Source organism: Talpa occidentalis, unplaced genomic scaffold (assembly GCF_014898055.3).
Source record: "Talpa occidentalis isolate TD23 unplaced genomic scaffold, MPIMG_talOcc4v2.1 talOcc4.5, whole genome shotgun sequence".
Taxonomy (NCBI): Eukaryota; Metazoa; Chordata; class Mammalia; order Eulipotyphla; family Talpidae; genus Talpa; species Talpa occidentalis.
The window spans coordinates 61,353,374-61,380,335 of record NW_023604861.1 but is presented as its reverse complement, the minus strand read 5'-3'; the positions used below and the strand labels follow the sequence as shown (position 1 = coordinate 61,380,335).

The window sequence follows — 26,962 nt, the reverse complement described above, 5'->3', positions numbered from 1 at the left end:
TTGGAGAAAGCATATTTAACATTTCCATTCTTTTACTTTGAGATTTTGTATGAATTTATGTGGGTTTGGAAAAAATATCTCCATCAATTGACAATACATTCACCCTCTGGCCATTTCTATTTTCTTTGAAGGCTATTATGTTGAATATCTAGATATAGGTATCAGCACATTCATCTAATAATTTCTCTGTCATCTTTCTCTAGGTTTATCTGATCCGTTCTCATGGCTTTACAACATCAACAATCTGATAATGACTACCTATTTATACCTCCAATCTGGAATTGATTTCTGAGTTCCAATATAAGCTCATAGAAAGCCTCTGAACAAGTCCACTTAGTTGTGCCCAGAACAACTTAAACTCAAGTGTAAGTAAAACCTTAGTTTTCCCTTTCATAATTGCTCCTCCTCATAAAGGCCTAATCTTAGCAAATGACACTGGCTTTTACGTTGAAGCTTCAAACCCAAAAACTTAAGAGACACACTTGGCTTTACCTTTCATCACACTCCACACCAGTCCTTTATCAATCTCTACAAATTAACTCAAATTTGCTGATTGTTATCATTCTCTACTGCCAGCACTGTACATGAGGCCAACACCATCTCTTACATGCACTATCTCCATAGACTCCCACATACTCTTATTGACTCTTTAAATTTCATTCTGAGCAGCATAATAATCTTTGTAGACTATGTTGACTTTCATTATTACTGTGTTCAAAATGTTTTAAATAGGTTGAGAGAGCATATATTCCAAAGACGGCCACAATAACTCCCATCCCACATACTACTGAGTCTGCATGTGATTATGACTCTCCACATAAAAAGGAGGAAAATAATTGCCGTCACCCTTAATTCTATAATGACCTTTTGACCTCCTTCTAATTAATAGAATCAGTCCAAGCAACAATGCATGAATTCTGAGGTTAGGTCAAAAAAGAGAAGGACTGGAGAAAGACAATTGTGAAAAAATTCAACGATTCTTAGACCACCATTCCAGAAAGGTCAGTATTAGACACTCCAGTCAACAGCTTCAGAGTTGAGCTCCCAGCTTCAACTGCTAACCTTAATGAAACATCTTGACTATACAGTCCAGTCAAGACTTCTGCTGCTTTGAAACATCCGACTAAAGGAAGCCAGGAAACATCTGACTATAGTGAAGGGAAAGACCCTGAGTAAGAGCTGCCCCATGGAATCATTTCTGAAGCATTGTTCTACAAAATTTGAGCAAAAATAAAACTGCTTTTATTATACTGTTTTATTGTACTGCTAAATTTGGGGGTAATTTATTATATAGTAATAGTGACTGTATCAGCTTCCCATTGTTCTCAGCAAAAAATTCAAAATCCTTTCTGTAATCTATAGTCTTCTTATACAATCTGGCTCCTGGCTAGTCCTCCAACCTCTTTCTCACCCATGCTGAATCTTCACCCATATCAAATCTCATTTATTCCTCATTAGAAATTTTGTTGAAGCTATTGTTTTCTCTTCCTAAATTCACTCTTCACCTGCTTAATATCAACTCATCCTTAGGGTCTTAAATGTCAGTCATTTCTTCAAGAAAGCTAAAAATATACATGACAAAGAGGAAAGCTTGCTTTGTCTTGTTGCTGTTGTTTTTAAGATGGAGGAAACTTCAGCAAAAATATCCAGTTATGGGAAGGAATTGGTGGAAAGGGAGAGATTGATGATGGGGAGAGATAAGATAATTAACGGAGAATGGTGGGCTCTGGACACAGATTCCTGAATCAGATGTGCATGAGAAAGACAAAAGCTAGCATGCATGTGAACACCTCCTGTATCCCCTGCAAGCTTACTCTACCCGGCAAGTAATGATGACTAGGGACTACAACAGACACATGCCCTCTGAGTCCCTTGGGAGGAGCCCATGGGAATTGTTAGCAGGGGACTGGTGAAAGGGAGGAGACAGATTTAGGAATATTTACTTGCCCCTCTCCTTCCCAGTAAGGGTCGAGTCTAGCTGCTGCTTGCTTTGCTTTGTAATGGCCCTCTTCACACTACCTTCACTGGGATTTCAAGAGTGACTCCTCTCCTTCCCCACTGCAGTCCCCTCTGCAGGGAATTGTGTGTCACTCACTATTCCCTGGAGTTCCCTACACCCCACCAATGCCTTTGTAAACAGTCTGCTTATTAAACTAACTTCCAATTATCCTAATTTAAGTGTGACATCTGTTTCCTGCTAGGCCCCTGTCAGATTCAGGAAAGAACACTGATGAGTAAGAAGGTGGAATGGGCAAGAAAATGTGAAGCAGGGGACAAATTCAACACCTGATGCAATTCTGGTTAAAATAGAAAACTGAACACGACTGCTCTTAAATCAAGGATTAAAATGAAAAGGCTGGACAATTGTCATCTGCATACAGCAAAATAATATCTATAGCGAGGTAGGGTCTCTTCTATTAAACAATGTAATCAATCTTTTTTTCCCACTTAAAGCTCTAAACTAACAGAATCAAGGTCATGAGAGATTACAGAAAACAAACCAGATAAGTCATTTTATTCTTTTTATTTACTCATACATTATAAATTTAAACACCACTCTTACCATACACATCACAGTGACCTCTGCACACTAGAATACCTTAAAAGTTTTTTTTTCTTCTAAGTTTTTCTGAATTCCAGAACAGAACAATATTTTTTTAATAAATGCCTAAGTCAGGGCAGATGTCCTCGACCTGAGATCCACTGGGCCTGTGTCAACACTTAAAATAACTCCTGAAGGAGAAAGAGCAAAAGTGAAAATGAGAAAATCTAGTCCTCATTGATTTGTTACCATCTTTATTAATCACATTAGGCTATTTTTAAGACTTTCTATATTATTATTATTATTATTATTATTACACTTTGATGGATGAAGAGAGATGTTAAGAGCATTTATGTCATTTATGAAACATCTACTCTGTGCCAAGCACTGTTCTAAAAAATGATTTATGTCAAGTCATATTAGCCCCATGATAATCCTATCACAGAGATATTATTACTCCTATTTTCAGATAAGGACACAAAAGCACAGAGGTTAGGTGAGTTGCCAAAGTAACAAACTTAATAGGGCAATAGGATTATCAGGGACAACTTGTAACACAGAATACTTGAAAGATGACTTTTTGTTTTTATTTCTTTTCTTTTTTTTAATTTTCATTTTAGATATTTATTTATTTTGGTCCCTCTGTGGAAGACACTCTCCACTTTATAGTTGAGGATATGGAGATATAACAACAAGTGTTAACTTCTTTTCTTTTCTATTTGTCTTCTAAGAAATGCTTTCCAATTTGGAGAAATTTGGAACTGTTTTGGACCTCATTTCTCTGGAAAGTATCAAAGAACTCCATGTTTCCCTCTGTATATGTCCCAGGAAAAGTATAGTCATTGTCATAAAGCTCTTTCCTGTAACTTGACAATGTGGCAGTACTATATGTGATTCTAAAGAAAAATATCTATATTGAGAAATATAAAAGGATTTAACTATTTTGCATCCATTAGAATGGCTATTGTTTTAATAAAATGACAAATGTTAGTGATGATGTTTAGAAATTAGAATGTTTCTGCATTGCTGATAGGAATAAAATGGCACAACTGGGTCTCCCTGGTGGTGCAAGGAGTTAAGACGCAGCACTGTGAAGCTATCCACAGCCACTGCAGCACAAGTTTGATCCCCGGCCAGGGAGATACCCACATGGCACAGCAGACCTCTCTTGACTCACCTGCTGCTCCCCTCAGCAGTGTATTTCAGTCCATCCGCCTGGTCTGTTCCCCACTCTGTCTCTGGTGAATCCTCTCATCCCCCCACACCTCTGGCCTGTACCCCCGTTCTTGTATGCATAAATAAATAAATAAATCTTTTTTTAAAAAATCGCACAACCACAGTAGGAAAGTTTGGCAGTTTCTCAAAAAATTTAATCTAGAGTTAGCATATAACCCAGCAATTCCACTTGTGGGTATAAACCACCAGGAATTAAAATCAGGGACTCAAACAGATACCTGTGCACTAATGTTCACAGAAGCATTATTCACAATAACCAAAAGGCAGATGTAACTCAAGTGTCCATTGATTGATGAATGATTAAATAAAGTGTAGGATATGATATCAAGTTATATTAATTCAGCTTTCAAAAGGAAGGAAATTCTTATGCATGCCACTACATGAATGAGCCACAAGGACTTAACACTAAATGAAACAAGTCAGACAGAAAATGGACAAATATTACATTATTCAATTTAAATCGAGTATCTAAGATAGGCAAATGTATAAACATAGAAAGTAGAATAGTGGTTACAGGGGGAGGGGGTACAGAAGTGAAGAACCATTGTTAAATGGATCCAGTTTCTGATGAGGAAGATGAAAAAGTTCTGGAGGTGGCTAGTGGTAATGAATGTAAAATGCAGTAAATAGATTTAATATATCTGAATCATACACTTATAGATTGTTAAAATGATAAATTTTAGGTTAGTTATGTCTTATCCAATAAAACATAAATATATATATGGCTACAGTAACATCTCCTCCTTCTCTTACTCAATATCTGTGGACAAACCACTGAATTTCTCTAAAACTCAAATTCTTAATTTGCAATTAATGAGGTGCTTGAATTTGAATTAATCAGAAATCACAAAAGCTGCACAGTGACAACAGAACAAATTTTGTGCTTTAAAAAAAATCTAACAGCATTTAATGAAATATTACATAAAGATTCAAATTTGCAGTTTTTATTTTAAAAGATCAACAAAGGCAGTTCATTTTGAAATATGGAGCCCGAACTCATATCAAAAAATAAAAACCCAATTGCAAGTTCATAATTTTTAGGAAGCAATCAGATAGCTTAAGTGACAGAGAATCAAATTATCCTAAAATATGAAAACAGATAGATGCCTGGAAGAAGAGACAAGACATGCATACCTGCTTACCTGGGGAAGACCCACTGGACACCAGCAGGAAAAATGTAGCCACAATAGTGAATGATTAGTGGAAGATGGGAGTGGACCAGCTCTCAGGTTGCTACAGATGTAACAGAATTCTCATCCTCTTACCAAATTTTTCTCTACAGGTTCTATGTTTGTGAGATAAAGTTTCCTCTAAACCTGTGAGAAAAGGTCTAGTATAGCACAGGCCTAGGAAAGAACAGTAGTTATATGCAGACACAAAATGCCAACTACTGCTTCCCTCCCCAAGAGCACAAGAGACTATGGTCATGGTTCACGGGTGTCTTGGTGGTGGTAATTTTATGGAGATTACACCTGAGAGGAGAATGAACAACGATGGGAAAAATATATAAATTAAAAATTATAAAAATAAAATGAAAAATCTAGACACCATAAACACACACATGAACAAATGTTTCCCTCCCCCTCAACACCCTGTGTTACGAAAGGTTTAATCAATGGGGATAGGGAGGCACACTGTTACCCTTAGGGCACTGTGGAAAAAGTAACTTCAGCTAGGAAAAGAAATCAGACATCTGACAAGGATCTACAAAGAACTCATACAACTCACCATAAAGAAAACAACCCAATCAATAAGTGAGCAGAAGAGCTAAATAGATACTTCTCCAAATAAGACATACGGGTGGCCAACAGGCACATGGAAAAATACTCATCATAACTGATCATCAGCGAAATGAAAATCAAAACCATAATGAGATGGCTCCTCACACCAAGGGGAGTGACCAGTATCAGAGATGAAAAATAAGAGGTGCTGTCAAGAGCATGGTGAAAAAGGAACTCTCATATACTACACTGTTGGTGGGAATGTAGACTGGCCCAGCCCTTTGGAAACCAGCATTGAGTTTCTCAAAATATTAAAAATAGACCTACCATATGATCCAGCACTTCCACTAATTTGAATGGATATTTGGACTCCTGTGCTCATTAGAGCACTGTTTACAATAATCAAGTTATTGATCACCTCATACCCAAGGACAAGTGAATGGATAAAGAAACTGTGGTATATATACACAATGGAATATACTGTTATTTAAAAAAAATATCCATGCCATTTATGACGACATGAAGAGAACTGGAGGGGATGATGCTAAGCAAAATAAATAACAAGTAAACTTTGTAGAATATGAAGAATCAAAACAAAGGAACAGACCAGTTAAACTGAAGCAAGCTCTATAAATATGACTGCAGATTTGGGGCCACCAGAAAGGTAGGATGTATGGGAAGCAATGGGGTGGAACTGAGTGGACTAGGATAGAGATGATTGGTACTTTGGTGGTGGACAGCATGTGATGGTATGCATCTGCTGCAGTATAACCTTATACAGTGTGGTAAGCTAACATTATCGGAATAAAAAATAACATAGCTTTTAAAAATATAGAAATTATTATATTTTATTTTAAAAACTATTAAATAGACTCTATCAATATTAAAAACTTTTACTCTGACTAAACACTACTGAGAGAATGAAAGACAACCCACACAATTGCAAATCACATTTCTGATAAAGTACCTATTATCAGAATACATAAAGAAACCTCAAAACTCAATAGGAAGAAAACAAGCAGCCCAATTTTTAAAAAAAGAGGGAACAAAGACTCTGAAAAGATATTTCACCATAGATGTATTCACAGTTGAAAATAAATAAAACATGAAAAGATGAACAAACATTAATCACTAGGCAATTCAAATTAGAAACAAGAGATACCTATCTCTTAAAATGGGTAAAATTTCAAAATCTGACAATAACAATTACCCAATGAGAAAGGAAATGTGGTTAAGTGTTAATAATTGGTGAAGTTGCAAAAAGACACTCAGCTCTTTTTACTGCTCCTGCAACTTTTCTGTAAATTTTAAAATCATTTAAAAATAAAGTTTAAGAGGACAAATATTTAACTAAGAAACAAGTAGTGAAAAATGATTATGAATCTCCTTTATTCAAAAATGGCTTTTGTTATTTGCAGTTTTTAAAGTAGACTGAATAATTTAAACTGTAATAATCGAAAAGTCACATCTACTATGAAAGTAACTCTAATCTATAATATTTGACTTTGTAATTTTGACATTAAACAATATTATAGTTCTAGCTGAGCAATGTCAATAAAGCACAATTTTCAAAATAGAAAACTAACATATTTTTCCCTTAAATATTAAAAAGCTACCTATTAAATAACAAAGAAATTAAAACGATTTGTCCAAACTGAATGTGTATTTCTCCATAGCAACAACTGGCTAGAGCTGAATAGTGACTGCCTGCTTTAGACAAGGAGTGTGTTTTGGAGTGTGTTTTGGAGGCTTTACATTTTCTTCCTGGTCCTTGTGGATATTTGAGTTTGGGATCTGTGCTTATGAGATTATATGGTGCCATTCGACTATAGTCCAATAAGGCTTTACATTTTCTTCATGGTCCTTGTGGATATTTGAGTTTGGGATCTGTGCTTATGAGATTATATGGTGCCATTCAACTATAGCAATTGTGATACTCATTCATGTCAATATTTTGCACACAATTTCAGACACCATAAACTCCTCCCCTTGACCTCTGCCTCTAAATAACTATCGTTTGCCTCACTCCACTCATTAAAATGCATTGCAATGTTTTCTTATCAGAATTTCCTACTCTATTCTCAATTTGTTCTTACCACCACTTCAATCCCTGAATTACAGGGCAATATATTGTTCTACTTGGTAATTATGCTTTATTACTTTCTTTTAGATTAGCACAAAATGTTCCTCCTCAGACTACTAAAAAGGAGGTACCATACGACCTGGCAATTCCACTATTAGGGATCTACCCAAAGGACACAAAAACATTGATTCAAAAGGCCACCTGTACACCTATGTTTATTGCAGCACTATTTACAATAGGCAAAACCTGGAAACAACCCAAATGCCCAAAAATAGATGATTGGATCAAGGAGATGTGGTATATATACACAAAGAATGTTATTCAGCAATCAAAAAAGAAACTCATGGCATTCGCAGCAATGTGGATGGAGCTAGAAGGAATTATGTTCAGTGAAATAAGCCAGAAGGAAAAAGAAAAATATCAGTGGTTTCGCTTATAACAGGAATATAGGCAAAACAAATAAGACATCAGTGTAAAAAAAACAATAATAACAATACAAAACACAGCAAACCAAAAACAGACAATTATAAACCAGAGACATGCTGCAGGGGAGGAGGAGGGAGAGGGATTAGAGGGAGGGAGGGAGGAGCACAGGGTGTATGGTGATGGTGCATGGATGCCTTGGGGAAGGAAATTCTATGGGGACTCAATCTGAGGGGATGGGGGGAAGCAAATATTGTTTAAAAAATTTTTAAAAATTTAAAAATTTAAAAAATTAAAAAAATAGATTAACACCAAAAAAAACCCTCAAAACTTTGGTCTCCCCATGATCACGCACAAAACACTCCAGCAGGTTCATAGATCTGGAATTATTTAATAATTATAGAAATGATTTTCTTATTTTATATATTTTTACATCATTTTTCATTTTTGTACAATCATCCCTGTAAAATTCCTACACCTCTTGTTTTGATCCTACTCCCTTCTCCTCCTCCCCTGTAGTGTGTCTCTGGTTTAAAGTTGCCTGTTGATTTTGTTTTTTTTTTTTTTTTGTTTTTTTTTTGTTTTTTTTTTTTTTTTTTTTCTGGATCATGTGGTAGATTTATTTTTATTTTATTTTATTTTTTTTTAAATATTAAATTTTATTTTTATATTCCCCCATACAATTGCAAACGCCCAATTCTGACCCCAATCCTTTCCCCCCCGCCCCCCAAAAAGTGTCTCTGGTTCATAGTTTTTTGTTGATTTTGATTTTCACTTTCTTATATTCATTTTCCTGGTCCCTTATTTAAGTTTTCTAGATTCCTGCTATGAGTGAGACCATCCGGTATTTTTCTTTTTCTTTTTGGCTTATTTCACTGAGCATGATCCCTTCCAGTGCCATCCATGTTGCTGCAAATTGCATGTGTTTATCTTTTTTGAATGCTGAGTAATATTCCATGGTATATATGTACCACATCTTCTTGATCCGTCATCTATTTTTGGGCATTTGGGTTGTTTCCAAAGCTTAGCTATTGTAAACAGTGCTGCTATAAACATAGGAGTGCAGGTGCTCTTTGGAATTGATGTTTCTGTGTCCTTTGGGTAAATACCTAGGAGTGGAATTGCTGGATCATATGGAAGCTCTATGTTTAGTAGGTCCAGAAATCTCCACACAGCTCTCCATAGTGGTTGGACCAGTTTGCACTCCCACCAACAGTGCACAAGAGTTCCTTTTTCTCCACATCCTCGCCAACATTTGTTGTTGCTAGTTTTTTTAATATGTGCCATTCTCACTGGTGTGAGATGGTATCTCATGGTAGTTTTGATTTGCATTTCCCTGATTACAAGTGATGTTGAACATTTTTTCATATGTCTGTTGGCCATTTGCATTTCCTTTTCAGAGAAGTTTCTTTTTAGCTCTTCTGCCCATTTTTTGACTGGATTATTTTCTTTGTTGTTGCTGAGTCTCATCAGCTCTTTGCAGATTTTTGTGATCAGTCCTTTATCATTAGTGTTGGGTGCAAAAATGTTCTCCCAGTTGGTGGGGTTTCTCTTTGTTTTTGTTATTGTCTCTTTTGCTGTGCAGAAGCTCTTTAATTTGATGTAGTCCCAGCTGTTTATCTTTCTCTTCACTATCACTGCTTTGGGTGATGTGTCTGTAAAGATGTCTTTGATGTGCAAATCCCAAAACTGCATGGTATTGGAACAAGAACAGACATACAGACCAATGGAATCGAATAGAAAATCCAGAAATAAACCCACAGATTTATGGTCAACTAATCTTTGACAAAGGAGCAAAGACTATGCATTGGAGCAAAGAAAGTTTGTTCAATAAATGGTGCTGGGAAAACTGGGTCGCTACATGCAAAAGAATGAAGCTTGACCACTACCTCACACCATACACAAAAATCAACTCAAAATGGATTAAAGAACTAGACATAAGACCTGAAACCATAAAATACATAGAAGGAAATATAGGCGAAACACTACGGGATTTGCCTGTTGATTTTGATTTTTACTTTATTATAATTAGGATTTTTTCTGGTCCTTTATTTAGGTTTTCTAAATTCCTGCTATGAGTGAGACCATCCAGTATTTTTCTATTTCTTTCTGGCTTATTTCACTGAGCATGATCCCTTCCAGCTCCAACCATGTTGATACAAATGGCATAGAAATAATTTTAAGGGGGCCTCCCCGGTGGTGCAGCGGTTAAGCGCTGGGTTGCGAAGCTGCCCGCAGCCTCTGCAGCACCGGTTCGATCCCAGGCTGCTCCCAGGCCACCAGAGGAGGGTCCCACATGGCGCGCAGACCTCCCCTGCCTCCCGCTGCTCCCCTCAGCAGTGTACCTCGGTCCTTCTGCCTGCTCTGCTCCACGCTCTGACTCTGGTGAATTTTCTCACCCTCCCGCGCTTCTGACTGTACCCAGTGCTTGTATAAATAAATAAATAAATCTTTAAAAAAAAAAAAGAAAGAAAGAATTTTAAGGGGGCCTCCCCTGCTGGCACAAGCGGTTGAGCGCCGCACTGTGAAGCCAGCTGCAGCTTCTGCAGTGCCGGTTAGACCCTGGCCGGTGGCAAGGGTCCCACATGGCGTTGCAGACCTCTCCTGTAGTGCCCGCTGCTCCCCCCAGCAGTGTATTTCATCAGTCTGCCTATTCAGTTCCCCACTCTGTCTCTGGTGAATCCTTTCACCCTCCGGCGCATCTGACCTGTATCCCAGTTCTTGTATAAATAAATAAATAAATCTTAAAAAAATAATAATAATAATTTTAAGGAAGATTCTGTTAACAGAAGAGAGATGGTTCCCTTATTATCTAAAAAGGGGGCCCACAGAAAGATTATTTTCAGTACTTGCAGAGTCTCCTGAGTAAGTACCATGGACAGTTTCCCTGTAGTACTAGCATTCCATTGACAGTGAGTATATCAGACTATCATATGTTAATGACATTAGTAAATTAGTAATTTTTCTGATATGAAGCTCATCAAGTGATTTCCTGGTTAGAATTTGGTTTCCCATATAGTTTTAATACAGGGAGAGAAAGTTCTGATCTGTTATTACATGAATATACAATTTTCATTTTCATTTATTTTATTATCTTATTTATTACAAATAAATCAACTGACATTGTGGTTGTAAATCAGTCTTTTGATGGTAAAATAAATATGGGGCACAAATAGGCAAAGTAATCCTGACAAAAAAGAACAATTTTGGTATTTTACACCCTGACTTCAAAGTATACTACAAAGCTATAATACTCAGAGCTGTATATTACTGGACTAAAAGCAGACACACAAAGCAGTGGAATAGAATTGAGAACCCAGAAATAAAACCACAATCTACAACACAGGAGTTGAGAGAATACACTGGGACAAAGATCTCTTCAACAAATGGTGCTGGAAAATCTGGATTGCCACATGCCAAGAATGAAAATAGACCACTATCTCACAGCACATTCAAAAAATGCACTAAAGACGGATATAATACCTGAGGCCAAAAAAATGCATAGACGAAAACATAAGCAAAGCACTCCATGACACTGTCTTTGGTGATGTCATGTGGATTCAACTCCAACAGCAAGAGAAACAAAAGAATATAAATAAATGGGACTACATCAAAATAAAAAGCTTCTGTATACTGAAATTTATATATTTGCCTTCCTCAATTACTACATATTTCTAACATAAGGATGTTGCCAGGTATGTTATAGAAGTTCAGTAAATGGATATGGCCTATAATTACTGAGGGGTGGTACCTAACTCATAGAAATAAAGGAATTTTCATCTTTATTTGTTAAATTACATCTAAACAGTAAGATTCTCTTACAAAAACTCTTATAACTGCCTCATTATAGATGGCACTGGTTATCAAATCCTGATATTTGAACGCATATCTGACCCATATTTGAACCCATAACCCCTCCAAATCTATGTTTTAGAGCCTCTCAAAATCAAAGAGCAACCTTCTAAAATCATAACTCATACAGAAAAGTAGTTGAATATTTTAGTCTTTAAGGAAGTGTATATTTGTACTGAAGGAGCTCTTGCAATAATCCTGTGATTTTACTTTACTTTAAGAGCCAAATTTGAGAACCCTGCTCAAAAGAAGCTCTTTATCTTTCCCTGAGGGCTTTTAAATTGCTTTCTTAGACTAAATTCTGGTACTTAGTGAAACTTTAGGTAAAGGTTTTCATATTTTCATTTTGACAGTTTGTATATAATTCACATGGGTATATCAATACAATATAAGAAAACATTATTTTCTTATTTGTGCCATTCCTGATTCAATAAAAGATAAGGTGACTTCAAAAGATGTATATGGTAATAGCACAGCAAATTTAAACATAAACAGCGATTAAATTCTATACTATACACAGAATTTGAAATGTCTGCTGAAGTGCTTATATCATACTGATAAATATTTACAAACAGGGCCTCCCCAGTGGCACAGCAGTTGAGCGCTGGGTTGCGAAGCTGCCCGCAGCCTCTGCAGCGCTGGTTCGATACCCTGCCACCGGGTGAGGGTCCCACATGGCACTCAAACTTCTCCTGCCACCCGCTGCTCCCCTCCGCAGTGTACTTCGTCAATCTGCCTGTTCTGTTCTCCGTTCTGGCTCTGGTGAATTCTCTCACCTTCCCGCACTTCTGACTATACCCAGTGCTTATATAAATAAATAAATAAATCTTTAAAAAAAAAAAAAAGTATTTACAAACACCATGATGGTGATCTTGTCACTTAATGACCCAAAATTATTTAGATTTTTTTCTTTAGTTACAAATAGTTTTGCAGTACAAGATTAAAAAAAAAAAATCCTAGTTTTCCTGCATGACTCTTGTCCAGTGTGTTCTTTCCATCAATATTTTTATTTCAAGTGTTACATATTCTATCACATTGATTTATTTTTCTCTAATCCCACTTTTTTGTTTTCTATTTTGAAAGAAACACATGCTAATCATATAATAATAGATAATAGAAAAGCAAATCTCCCATTAGTCCATCATCCAGTGATACCAGGTATTAAAACTTCCCATATTTCTTTCTGTACTTTTGTTCTGCATAGTTTTTAACATTATATAAAAATTCACTTTCAATGATTTTTAATATTTGGAACTATTTTCAGTATTTAAAAGTAGTGTATACAGGGGCCTCCCCGGTGGCGCAGCAATTGAGCGCTGGATTGCGAAGCTGCCCGCAGCCTCTGCAGCACCGGTTCGATCCCCAGCTGCTCCCCGGCCACCAGAGGAGGGTCCCACACGGCGCGCAGACCTCTCCTGCTGCCCGCTGCTCCCCTCAGCAGTGTACTTCGGTCCTTCTGCCTGCTCTGCTCCCTGCTCTGGCTCTGGTGAATTCTCTCACCCTCCCGCGCTTCTAACTGTACCCAGTGCTTGTGTAAATAAATAAATAAATCTTTTAAAAAAATAAATAAAATAAAAGTAATGTATACAACTGAAGTAGATTTGCAAAATATAGAAAAATATGAAAAAATTATATAAATTAGAATCTTTCCATTCAAAAATAACCACTGCTACTCTACATTTTTACATTATTTGCTTACTTTATACATGCATATATATTTACATGGAATAATTATAAATTTGACTTTAATCAACACAAAACCAAATTCTTGAAACTATTCTGTCAATAGTACTGACAAAAGAGTTATTTAGGATCTTCTTTGCTTGTAGGGACTGGAGGTTTTGATGAGGGTAGAAATTAAACTCTTGTTTCAACTTGACTTTGTGAAATATGATAATACCTTTGCACATCAGTGAGCTTTGAGCTGCTCTCTAACCTTTTTTGATATAGTGAGAAAATCTGCCTTGGTGCCCTGAAAGAGGCTGTCCATTTCCTTGTGTTTCTCACTTTGCTAAGTGACCGAACTGAGATGACATAAAAGCATTCTTCTTTATGCTGTCACTAACCCAGGAGGACTTGATCAAATGGAAGGAGGTACAACTTTATAGCATGAAAGTAAATGTAAAAGTCAGGCTGTTTTCTTATTTTGAAAAATTCTAAGATAATTCCGGGGAGTGAGGAGGAGGAGGATAAACTTCATTCAGAGCATTTTATGTTTTATCTTTTTCCAATTAGATGGCTGTCAGTATTCTTTGAAATTCTGACTCATCAAGGTGGTCCCCTCTTGCCTAAATTAGAAGTAAATATTGAGGGAAAAAATGTGTAAGTAATTAAGAGTTGACACTTTTACTTATGTATCTGTGGTACAAGTTTCCCTAATGACATAAGAGAAGTAATTTTAATGAAGAAATTGGCAGTTAACACTCTCTTTGATTTACATGGGGCCAGCAGTGAGTTTGATTGAGCTCCTTGAAATAATTAATCATGCAAGGGGAAAGAACTCAGAAGTCGACCCCTGCCAATGGCATGTGGCTTGTAATCCTGCATGTCACATTACTATTTGCAATACTACCAACCTCCTCTCTGACATCAGTTTGTACTTTTTCCCTTTCGTAGTCATTAAAAAGTAAAGGCTGAACACCTTCAGCTGCCCCCAGGGCAGAGCAGGCGGAAGAAACTCCAACATCATCAGAACCTACTGTCCAGGGCTGATTATATCCCCAGGGAAAAACATCACGACTAATCAGTTCTGAAAGCAGTGACCATTTCCTTTTTACAGGGAAAACAAAATCATCCTTCTATGGAGTTCTAATAGATCCACTTAAAATTTCAGAAAGGTATAAAAAGAACTGACTCAAGGAGAAAGAGAGGTGAAGCTTTTGCAATAGACATCTTATTTGAAAGGAGCATTACTCCTTAGAAAGGTGACATTGTGATGTTGCATCAAAACAATGCTAATATGAAAGCATCAATGGCCTGTCAATCAAAAATCCTAGGATCAAGTGCAGCTCTGCATTTACTAGTCATTGTGGCATGGGGTAACTCACTTGAGCTCACTGAGCCATAAATTTCTTTTATCAATGAGGTATATAGCACTCCTTGATATACTGCAAGTTTCAGATGAGAATAGATTTGAAATATCTTTGCATTATTCTTGCTATCAGGATGCAAAATTGAGCAACACAGACATGGATCATTACCATTTAAATTTAAAATTATTAAAGGAAATACATATAACATGTAGGCAGATTAATAGAATGCCGAGCAGAGGGAGAGGGAATGAACCTGTATATGCTGATTAGGGAAAAAGGCAGTATTGTAGACTGAGAACTGGATGATGAGAGATTGCCAGTTGTGAGTAATAGCTGGGGAAAGATGCCGGGCAGAGTGTGCAGAAGTCCTGTGGTGGATAATATAATTGGTGAACTGAAGAAAATGAAGCAATATCAGTAAATCTGGAACATAGTAAATGAGTGGGAGAGTAGCATGAAATTGGAATGGAGTGAGATTCTAGACACTTCTATTTATATTCTGAGAGAGAAAGATTTGACTGTGACTGCTTGCACAGAGCCACAGAACAACGGCTTGGCAGTTTGCACTGAATGATAACAAAAGACATGTCGAAAAGACTTAAATTCTAAAATTTGGCCTGACCACCCTCAACAAAATTCCAAATATGCATGCACATTAAGCCTACAACATTCCAATATTCCTCCACTGAAAAAAAATATAGAATAATAAATTTAGATAATATAGATAATATAGATAATAAATTTAAAGTATTCATGATGACCACTGAAGATCATTATATGATCTAGATCTCCCAATAGGCCCATCTGCAGTGTAGAAAGTGAATCACTGAGATTACTTTGAAAGTGATCTTAACCAATAGCAGACAACCAAAGTCTTTCATCTCAAATCAAGAGAGACCGAGTTAGACCCATCTGTGAATTTTCCACTCTAGCATTCTCTACTACATGTCAACCTGAGTAACTGATCCATTCAGTTGGAAATGTTCTTAATTCATCACTCACAGGCACCCCCATCTGAAAATTGTTTAAAAATAATGGCCAACCAATTTGTTCAGGAGACATTAGTCTATATAGGACATTCATCCAAAACATTTTTCTTTATTCTTTCAACCCTACCCTAAATGAGTTCACCCAAACCACTGGCATTAAAACCAGGAGTATTCACATAACTCTCAAATCTATTCACTGGCTCTGACCTCTCTTACATAACAAAGCTGTTAACCACCTCCTAGATATTAGTTTATCCAAATCCAAGATGTCCAAAGCACAAAGGACCACCTTTCTCAAACCATTTTCTCACCAATAAAAACACTACAATAAATCCACCAAGTACTCAACCATGAAGACTGGGGCTCGCCTTCCCTCTCTCTCTTCTTCATTCAGCCAATATTCAGTCCCTACAGTTTCTACTGCTGCCTTCATACTCTGTAGTCTCCCAACCTCCTACCCTCCCCATGATGTGAGACCTCTATCTTTTCTTGCCCGGGTCTCCCAACTTGCCATGTGGCCCACTCAAATTTACCCTCCACAGAAATACCATAATGGTCTTTATCAAAGGCAAACCTACTCATGTCAGTTTTCTGCTAAAAATTATTCATTGTTAGCCTTTAACTACTAGCTTTCAAAACTGTGGCCATATACTGAAACTTAGGATACAAGACCCTTCATGATATCATTCCTTCCTATCCGGCTGACTTTGCTTTCTCATCCTCCTACATTCCAGACCAACTCGACCATTTAAACCTACACACACACACACACACACACACACACACACCCCTTGCAATTTTTTTTCTCTATTTTTTTTCAAATTCACTTAATTTCTTTTCATCCTTCAAAATTTAGTTCAAGCCTTTTCTCTCCCTCTATCTGGATTAGCTGTGCTTTCTCCATGCCTTAAAGGCATCCTGTTTCTAAATACCTACCTAACACTCTCCACACTGGGCAACACATACTGGTGTACTTATTTGTTTCACTAAATTGACTCTCTTTCCCTCAGGAAAGAGAGCTTATTTCATTTGTTTCCCTAATACTTACAACAAGCTCTCTGTAAATATGTATACTGAATATTTAGCCAGTGGAATATTAACTATAAACTACAGAGTAAGTGATCAGGAAGCTATGAAATATATGATAGAAGAGTGAATTTTTAGCTTTATCTGATATCTGAGTATATTCCAGCATGTATTTGATGGAAAGGGTTTTTCATTCATAGTATTCCACCAAGTGAAACTATAAGTAAAGGTACATTTAAAATGTGAATATTCTTTTCCATTCTTGTAGGCATTCTCCAAAGAATAAATTCCTCCCCACACCCTCACCACAGAGAACGACTATCCTTTTCTGACACTTATAAATGCAGTGAAAATTATTGCAGAAAAACAGAACTCATATGATTTGCAGATGACAAATCCACAATCCCTTAACTGAAATTCTGCAATCCAAAAGCTCTGAAAATAAAAGTGTTTTAGAAACTCATTTGGCTGCAAAACCTGGCCTGATCTGAACCCCACTGATGGCAAAACCTGAACGAGGGCTATTGAAAGTCATGACTTATCACACTCTCAGGAGTACAATTCAACACTTTTTTTCAATGACTCTTCCTCAGTTCACACCATAATCTTTACTAGCTAAAAAAAAAAAGAAAAGAAAAGAAACTGACCTCATGATTTTGTCTTTGGATTTATGGTTCCATACCCTCACAATAGGCTATGTCTTCCTAATTTTCTTTTTCCCACTCAATACATACTCCTAGTCAGAATTCTTTGTGTCTGTCTGCAAGTTAACATATTGTTACAGTAAAAAAATATAGAAATGAAATTACTTCTAGTAATTTTGGAGATTGAAATCATGGTAGATAGCTTTCATTCAAAAAAGTTACTCACTATATTTCTTTAGATTAAAAAAATCAAATGTCTCACACTCTTAATTAATTTCTATTTAAAAACATTTTCCAGGTGTAAACTAACCCAGGATCCCCTAGGACAGATAGGAAAAATTATAGTTTTTAAAATTAATATACAAATGAACAAAATTATAAAGTAACAAAGAGCAAGGAAAGAATTCTTTACAACTTCAGAAAGAGGAAGTGTTCTGAAGCTATCAAAACATAAAATTTAGAAGCAATTTTTCAATAATTGGAAAAACCTAACTACATAAAAGTTAAAATTTTCTGCAAAGCAAAAACACTATAACAAAGGCCAAAGACAGAAAATAAGGGGGGAAATTTAAATATAATTTAATGAATACATATGAAAATCCAACAAACAAAATTAATAATAAACGATAGAACAAGATATGAATAAACAATTCACAGAAGGAAATACAAAGTACTCGAATGTAGAAAATGCCTCAATCACATCCATAATAAGAAAAAGGCATTCTTTTTAATTTATCAGATTGGCAACATTTTCAAACTTTGGAAACAGCTTTGTTATCAAAGCAGTGGAAAATACATGTGCTCTTGTATGTTACTAGTGAGAATATAACCTGGAACATCTCACATAGAAGCATTTTGGCAATATCTGTTGAAACTGCAAATGCACACATTTAATGTAGCAATTCCACATGTAGGAATTTATGATGCTGCAATGTGAGATTGTAAAAATGACACAAGTACATGGTTACTCATTGCAGCATTGTTTGCAGTGAAAAAGTAGATATTATCTAAATTTCCAACAATATGGGCTTAGTTATCTATTATGTATCCTTTCAGTAAATACTTCCCAGTTTTAAAAATACACATATAAATAAGTTCTTTGTGTGTTCACGAGGAAAGATATTTAAGATTTTTTTTTTTAATGAAAGGCAAAGAAAAGCACAACTGTATTATCTGATATTTATTTTTTTAAATGTTTCAGAAACTGTTATCTAAAATGTCTTTTCCATAAAATCTATTTTTTAAAGATTTATTTATTTATTTATTTATACAAGCAGTGGGTACAGTCAGAAGGCAGGAGGGTGAGAGAATTCACCAGAGCCAGAGCGGGAAACAGAACAGGCAGAGTGACGGAATACACTGCTGAGGGGAGCAGCGGGCATGGCGGGAGAGGTCTGCCGCGCCATCCGTAAAATCTATTTTTAACATCAATGTTTTCTTGGATGAAACTTTTAGGAAAAAGGAGACTTAAGTAACATAATAAAAGCAAAAGAAATAATATCTTTTCCAAATTAACTACTCAAAGAAAGTCCCTTTCATATTGAAGGTTTTTCCACTCTTTGCATTGTAGATCACACTGGCTCCTTACCTTGTAAGTTTCCACTGGCTTCTCAGGTCTATTGAAGTGTCCCTTCATACATTCAGTTTTATGACAGATATTCATTCAGCAATATTATTATGAGCACCAACAATGGTCAGATGCTGTAACTGTGTGCATTCTCCTCATTTCCTCATTTGAATAGTAATTCATTTGCACAGGTATAAGGTAAGTGAAAAAGTATCAGGCTTTTCTGCCCTCCCACCATTAGGATTGATGATGGATCCTTGGGGTCCTGAATGCATGCCTGATGGCGGCACTTGGAATAGGGTGTGGGCATATGTAGATGGATTCACCTGGGCTAAGACTGAGTTTACAAGGGCAGTGTCATGGGGACGCCAGCAGAAGCAGAGAGAAGAAGAGCAAAAGAGAGCACAAAAGAGAAACAGAGACCACCAGAGAATGCTGGCGAGCCTAGAAAGTGTGAAGACTTGCTGGGGGCTGGGAGGCCTGCCAGCCTGCCGGACACCCCTGCCTGCTGTGTGCCTGGTAAATCCTAATAAAAGCCTGCAAAAGCCGCCAAGGGGGTCTCCCCTGGTGGCGCAGCAGTTGAGCGCTGGGCTGCAAAGCTGCCCGTAGCCTCTCCAGCGCAGGATAGATCCCTGGCCGCCAGCGAGGGTTCCACATGGCACGCAGACCTCTCCTGCCGCCCGCTGCTCACCGCAGCAGTGTATTTCTTCCTCAGTCTGCCTGTTTTGTTCCCCGTTCTGGCTCTAGTGAATTCTCTCACCCTCCTGCGCTTCTGACTGTACCCAGTGCTTGTATAAATAAATAAATAAATCTTAAAAAAAAAAAAGCCACGGAGGGCTCCAAGACTCTCCTTTACCCCGTCTACTCGAATCATAAAGTCCTACACTGTATCCTTCCTGGCGCTACAACAGGTTAATTAATTCTTTCAATTCAACCTATGGGATTAGAGGCACTTTGCACTGTTAAAAAGTTTCTTCTACATTTCTGGTAATTCTATCTTACCTTTTGATAAACTATTTTCTTCTTTTTCATGTTTTTGAACTGTTGTGTTGCCAAGGATCCCTTCACTCTTTATAATGTCCCAAGTGGCCTCATATATTTTTTTTTTAAAGATTTATTTATGCATACAAGTACTGGGGTACAGGCCAGAGGTGCAGGGGGGAGTGGGGTGAGAGGATTCACCAGAAACAGAGTGGGGAACTGAACAGGCAGATTGAATGAAATACACTGATGAGGGGAGCAGTGGGCAAGTCAGGAGAGGTCTGCTGCACCATGTGGGTTGCTCCCTGGCCGGCCGGGGATTGAACTCATGCTGCAGAGGCTGCGGATTGCTTCATAGTGCTGTGCTTAACCCCTTGCGCCACCAGGGAGGCCCGGCCTCATATATTTTAGTAACTTCACTATTATAGTGAGACTGAATTGTGGTGGACTGCAGGTGCTTTGGAGGGGGTGCACTATGGCAACAACACATGATGGGGGATCACACACTTGTAAAATTCAAATGATGTAAACCAATGTTAACTCAATAATTTTTTTTTAAGTAAAGAGTTTAAAAGAAGTAAAAGAGGTTGTAGTGCCAGCAAGGCATGGGGCAGTTTCTCTAGCGATTCAGGCAGATGGGTAAAGGAGAGTCCTGGAGCCCTCAGTGGCTTTTTCAGGCTTTAATGCTCTTTCTATGCCAAATGTAGTGAGGTAACCAGGTGCAGCGCAGGCAGCGGGGAGGGGCCCAGAGGCTGGCAGGCCTCCCAGTCCCCAGCGAATCTTGACTTTCTTTGGGCTCTCTCAGGTGTCTTTTGATGGGTTCTTCCTCTCATAGCCATTCTCTGCTGCCCTTATAGCCTCAGCCTCCAGGCTCAGGGGTGCACTCTTCTGCCTGCCCACACCATACTCCATGTATCCACCATCAGGCATGTGAACCCCAAGCTTATGCTCACAAATACCTCCTGCATTAGCACAATCAAGGCCACAGGTGATAGTCACAGAGACCAGCAGCATAAGTGCCTGACCAGTCTTCATTTACCCTACCGAGGCGAACAAAATTTCATGGCAAATGTTCAAGAGAGAGAACTGAAACCAATGTGTCTGAAGTCAAGAGTGGGGGTGAGGAGGAAAGAAACATGATTAATAGATTCCTCCTAGGAGTTCTACCAATGATGAACTTACTTGTCTTGGCAAAAACCCAACTAGAAAATCAAGACTATTGCCTTATCTTTTCACTTCCTCTGGAATCATTAGGAATTTACATACAGTCACTCTTAGACTGCACTGACTACTTCTCACATGTTGATCAATTATCTATTTTATCCCATTTCTTTTTTTAAAGATTTATTTATACATACAAGAACTGGGGTATAGGCCAGAGGTATGGGAGGGTGAGAGGATTCACCAGAGACAGAGTAGGGAACAGAACAGGTGGATTGATGGAAATATACTGCTGAGAGGAGCAGCGGACCAGCCAGGAGAGGTCTGCTACACCATGTGTGTCCCCCCCCTCGGGGGTCCCCCCTCCACCCCACCCCCTGCCAGGGATTGAACTCGTGCTGCAGTGGTTGCAGACAGCCTCACAGTGATATGTCTCAACACCTTGCACCACCAGGGAGGCTCCCTGTATCCCATTTCTTGTCACCACTTGCTGAAAAACTCAATGCAAGTTCTCAACTTCTCCAGTACCTTTCCTGATGCAATTTAAATTAACACCACAGGTGTCTAACTTTTTACCTAGATACCACTCCTATAAAGGTTGGCTCATGATTCATTAAATCCATTGTTAGAAGAAGCTTTAATTAGCCACTCTTTCTAGAAACAACCTAGAAAAGAACTAACTGGATTCTTGCCTCATTCCTATTTTTATTCTCTGGGGCCTTCCTATCAGTAAAGATTTTCTGTAGTGGCTACTCCTCCTTCTCCATTGTTGCCTAGCAGCCTAATCAGTAAATCTAGTCTAGTATGATTGTCCTTGTAACCTTGACACCTGCTTCATATCAAACCGATTTCTGTTTATCAACCACATCAAAGTACTTCCTTTTCTCTTTACTCTTCTGCCTCTTCCCCCAACACTCTCTTGCTGTTGATAATTCTCTCCCTGTCTCTCACACATGCACACATTCACAGAATTCATACTCACAAGTCTCTATTATTTGTCTTTCTCAACAATTACTTATGTTCACAAAGCACACGTTTATATTTAAGATGGCGCCAGACTCTCAAGTCAGATGCACTTTTAGTTCCAAACGTGCTTTTAGTGTACAGATTTTTGCCGTCAAGAGAAATGCCGGAGAAACACACTCTGGAAACTAATTGGAAAGAAAAATGTTTAAGCAAAATATAAGAAAAAAGTTTCTTTCTTTCTTGGCATTCCCAGAATGCACCTGCTTCCATTCTAAAAGGCAATGTGTGCAGAAGTGACAGAGCAAAAGATTTACATTCACAGTGGAATGAAATATCCATAGTTCAATAAAAGCCAGTAGAGCAATTGCAGAGAAAAAGAAATAATAAAGATATGACAGAGGGAGATAAATATACAAAGCAGTTTCAGAAATGGCTTGCTTCTGTTTGCACAACAGAATCTAATTATGTGTATGGTCAATATATGCTACTCACAGATAGTAGTGAATATCTGACTATAATTTTAAATGCCTTTTCTAAATAATTAACATAATATTCCACAAACTGTTCCTACCCAACTCATCACACATTTATATTCCAAATATACTTTTTGCTATTCATTATATTTTCTTTCAGTCTCCTGGATTTCAAGAATTTTTGGTTGAATTCATTTCTGAATCCAATTCCTAATACAAATCTCATTCTACAGCAAATATGTATATATTAATATACTAAAAATATATGCATACATGTATACATTAATAAATATAGTAAATATTATCTCTATATACACACGAGCAAACATAATTTTGACCAAGGTAATTCATCCAGTTCTAAATAGGAAACAATTCAATATAGGTATCCCTCATTTTTTAAATCTCAGCTGAATTGCTAACTCACAGAAATCTTTGCCACAATAGTTTCTGTTATTTCTATGTCACAATAGTTTATCTATACATATGTAATTTTAAAGCTGTACTTAATTAGTATTCTCTGTTTCTTTCAATAAAATATGTTTCATAAAAGCAAGAAGCATTTCTGTCTTGTTTTGTAACCCCATCACATAGAATTATATGAAACACATTGTAAAAGTGTTATAATTAATTAATTAACAAGTTAGTCATGGCTAAATCTAAGCATTATAAGCAATGAATAAATATTACTTGTCACAATCAATAAATTTAGAACTTGTTCATGAGGTAACACTGCATCAGCAAAAAACTGAATAATATAGTGATGAATTTTCCAGCTATTGATGAACAAAATAAGAATGACTGACTATATTTTCTACACTTAAATCACATTTGTTTCGAGAAGAAAGTTTCTATGCTTTTTGGTATTTTCATACACCATATTATATGTATTTTTCATGTATTTTTATACCCCGTATTCTAATTCCTGCCAACATTATCATTAATGCATTACTTCTGTTGAATAGCAAGACTGAAGTGTAAGAGTCAAAGAGGCATTTAGGGTCAGGATGGCCACAGAGCAGGTTTCTTTATGATCCAAGCAGATGAGACAGGTAAAGGAGAGTCCTAGAGCCCTCGGTGGCTTTCTCAGGCTTTTATTGAGCTTTTACATTTAGTGCAGCAACCAGGTACACGGCAGGCAAGGGTGTGGGGTGGGGGACGCCCAGGAGGCCGGCAGGCCTCCAAGTCCCCAGCAAGTCTTCACTCTGGGCTTCTCTGGCATTCTTTTTCCCCTTCTCTAGCCTGCCTGGCTTCTCTTGGCGAATATCTCAGTACTGTAGTCCAGCCCACAGAAGTAAATAATACAACCATAACAATGTAACAGAATGCAGGTGTCCCATCAGGCAGGGCAATCCTAATGGCCGGAGGGCAGAAAAGCCTGAAAATCACTTACCCTACAAGGCGTATTAACAATCTTGAGAATTAGGCTTCCCACACAGTCTCTGGCATACATGGACAGACAGTTTTTGCTTCTGAAGGCAGAAATTTCTACCACTAAACTTGACACCCCTCAGAAAGGAAGGACCTGAGCAACAGCCTCCCACCTCCCATGGTGGGGGAAGAGCCCACACATCCCACTCTAAGGAAGTTTCTTGCAGAAAATATTAAGATGGGGACTTCTGTTTTCTCAAAGTATTCCTTTCTCACACTCCAGTATTTTCAGAACATCCTAATTTCAACACTTCATAGCATGATCTGATGGTTAAGTTACTGATGCCTGTCCCTGTTGCCACTAGTTAATGCTGACTCCCTAGAGAGCCAAGGTCACAGTTCATTCGTTTTTTTAAATTTCTTGTGCTACACAGAACCTGCCGAGAGCAAGCTTTCAGGAAATGTATCTGAAATGAATTTCTATGTGCTTTGCTAAAATTCGCTCCTCGCTGATCAGTGAGAAATAACCAGAGGGAGGTAATAAAAGTGTATAAGGGAAACTGGTGGTAAAGTTTCATTTTAAGCAAACCATAAGAAATTCTCAGACTTCCTTGATGATAGAAAGCCAAATATTCCATTCTTGGAGACCTTTAGAGCCATAAGCACTAGACTTATGCCCAGATATGCTAATTTTTGACAACACCTATTGAGGTTTATCTTTGATGTGTAAGCTACACAACATCATAAATATTGCTAATAAAAATCATAGTTTGTGTATTAAGAAAGATAAAAGACTGTGTATCCGGTTTAATGAAATAGAGTTTAATCTCCTGGTACATAATATAACATACTCAAAAGTGCATTTTCAAATTACCTCCTACATTTTCTGACCAATGGGCTATCACTTTTATATAAATTTTAGCATAAGGCTACAAGTCAAGAGGCACACTTTACAAAACTAACCATATATCCATTTTCAGGTGAAGTCATGCAGTCCCTCACAATAAAACGTACATTTCTATTCCAAAAGAAAACAATGGCAGTAATTGAAAATTCCTAAACCCAATGGAGAGTGTTTCTTTCTCAGAATTGGTTTCAATTCATAGATGGAAAGGTCAGAGTGAGTGCCTTCTGTGATTCAAAATGTGTATCCAAGCAGGAAATGTGCTAGAATTGGGAAATACACAGCAAGGGGGTGTCTGCACATAGGAAAGACCCTATTCTCCAATAAGGCTAACAGAGTGGCTTTCAGCAATCCACCTGACAATTCTGAGAGATGAGCTTGCAGTTGGCAAGGGGTCAAGAAAACTTTATACTCTAGCTATCATGATCACAAGAATGTGAAAAAGTAGGGGAAACTTCTCTGGAAGTTTGTAGAGAACAAAAAAATGTTATATCCCTATTTCCCTCCAAGCATAATAAAAGGTGCAATGTGTCTGAAAACAAAGCCTTACCTGTCTGGTATAAATTGTTTGATTGAAATGGAAATACTTGCAAATAAGATTGTTCTATGTTAATTCAAGACATCAGAGGCACTCAACACAGGCTGTTGTGTTGAGTAAAAGCTCTGTTTGAATGTATTTATTATAGGACTAGAAGCATGGGAGTTGGATTGCAGAACCAAAATAAGTTTGAAATTAATAAAACAGGAAATTCAGAGGGGCCTGGCATAGGTAGCTAAATTTAGATTTTGAAGAAGGGTCATTTTTTGGTTGATGTTACTGTCTCTGAAGGGGTAAAGTGTTTCTGCAAATGTTGGGAATGAGTGAAGAAATCCCTTTGGCGCTTTACAGTTAGTCATCAATTACTTAATTGGTATCTTGGAAGTGTCCAGAATTAGATAAATCCAAGGAGAGAAGAGATGTTCTCATGAAAATAAAACAGAAAGTAGTATACAATGAAAAGATATTGAGATACCATATATTTAACTTGGGAATGAGATAATATGAGATTAATTTGTCTAGCAAAAAGTTTAGCTATCTTGGTGGGTTTTGGTAACCTGAGAGTAAGATTAAAATGTACAAGGTTGATAGGTAATTATGCTAAAAGTTATGATGGATGTAGATATAATTGTGCCATGAAAATGTTCACAAGTAAAGATTGGTTCAACTCTTGAATTAATTAGATACCCCAAATAAGAAATAATCATGGAGCTGATATTTTGACTTATTCTTGTTGTGAAACATCATTCAGTCATTTAACAAATACTTATTCAGCATCCACTATGTGCTGGGGGCTGTCCTAAAAAACAAATATCCTTGTAGTCTTAAGTTTCACATTCTAGCAGGGGAAGAAAAATAAAGAGAATGAACATAATAAACATGGTATATTAGAGGAAGACAAGTGCTAAGAAAAAAAAAAAAAGAAAGAAGAAAGAAGAAGAAGTTATAGAGGGTGTGAAGTTTTGCAATTTTAAATAGGGTGGTACAGAGTAAGTTTCCTTCAGAAGATAATAGTTAAACAAGATTTCACCAACATATCATTGGTAAATTCTGAGGCTCTGAAAAACTGCTAAAAGGAAAAAAAAATTCCATCCACAGTGCAAAGAGTTTATCAAATACAGTTCTAGAAAATATCAGATTCCAAAATTTTGCCCCTCTGGAATAAAAGAATGTGAAAGCATAGTTGTTACTACCTTAAAATGGTAGGTTCACTTACTGCTGTTGTACTAAGAAGTAGTACATGGAAAACAGCAGAAGTCTGTAGAGTTGGACAGTGGACACCACTCATCTTTCTTCTTTGCCACCTCCCTCTGCTTTCACCTCACAAACTCTCTATTGCATTTCTATTGTGTACTTGGGCTCTTTTGTTGTATTTTTCCAGATTTTAATTCAAAATAAACTTATTTAGACCTGGTTTTTTATCTTAATCAAAATTCCTAAATTGAATTCACAATAG

General features: G+C 37.2%; 1 long non-coding RNA gene across 1 annotated transcript in view; it reads right to left on the bottom strand.

The window, feature by feature from the left end:
• Positions 1-2,614: 2,614 nt before the first annotated feature.
• The window catches only part of LOC129144659 (uncharacterized), a 176,363-nt gene continuing 152,015 nt past the window's right edge, over positions 2,615-26,962 (bottom strand). The window contains exon 3 of the long non-coding RNA XR_008549079.1: positions 2,615-2,733. This is a non-coding gene — a long non-coding RNA (uncharacterized LOC129144659). The remainder of the gene's footprint in view (positions 2,734-26,962) is intronic.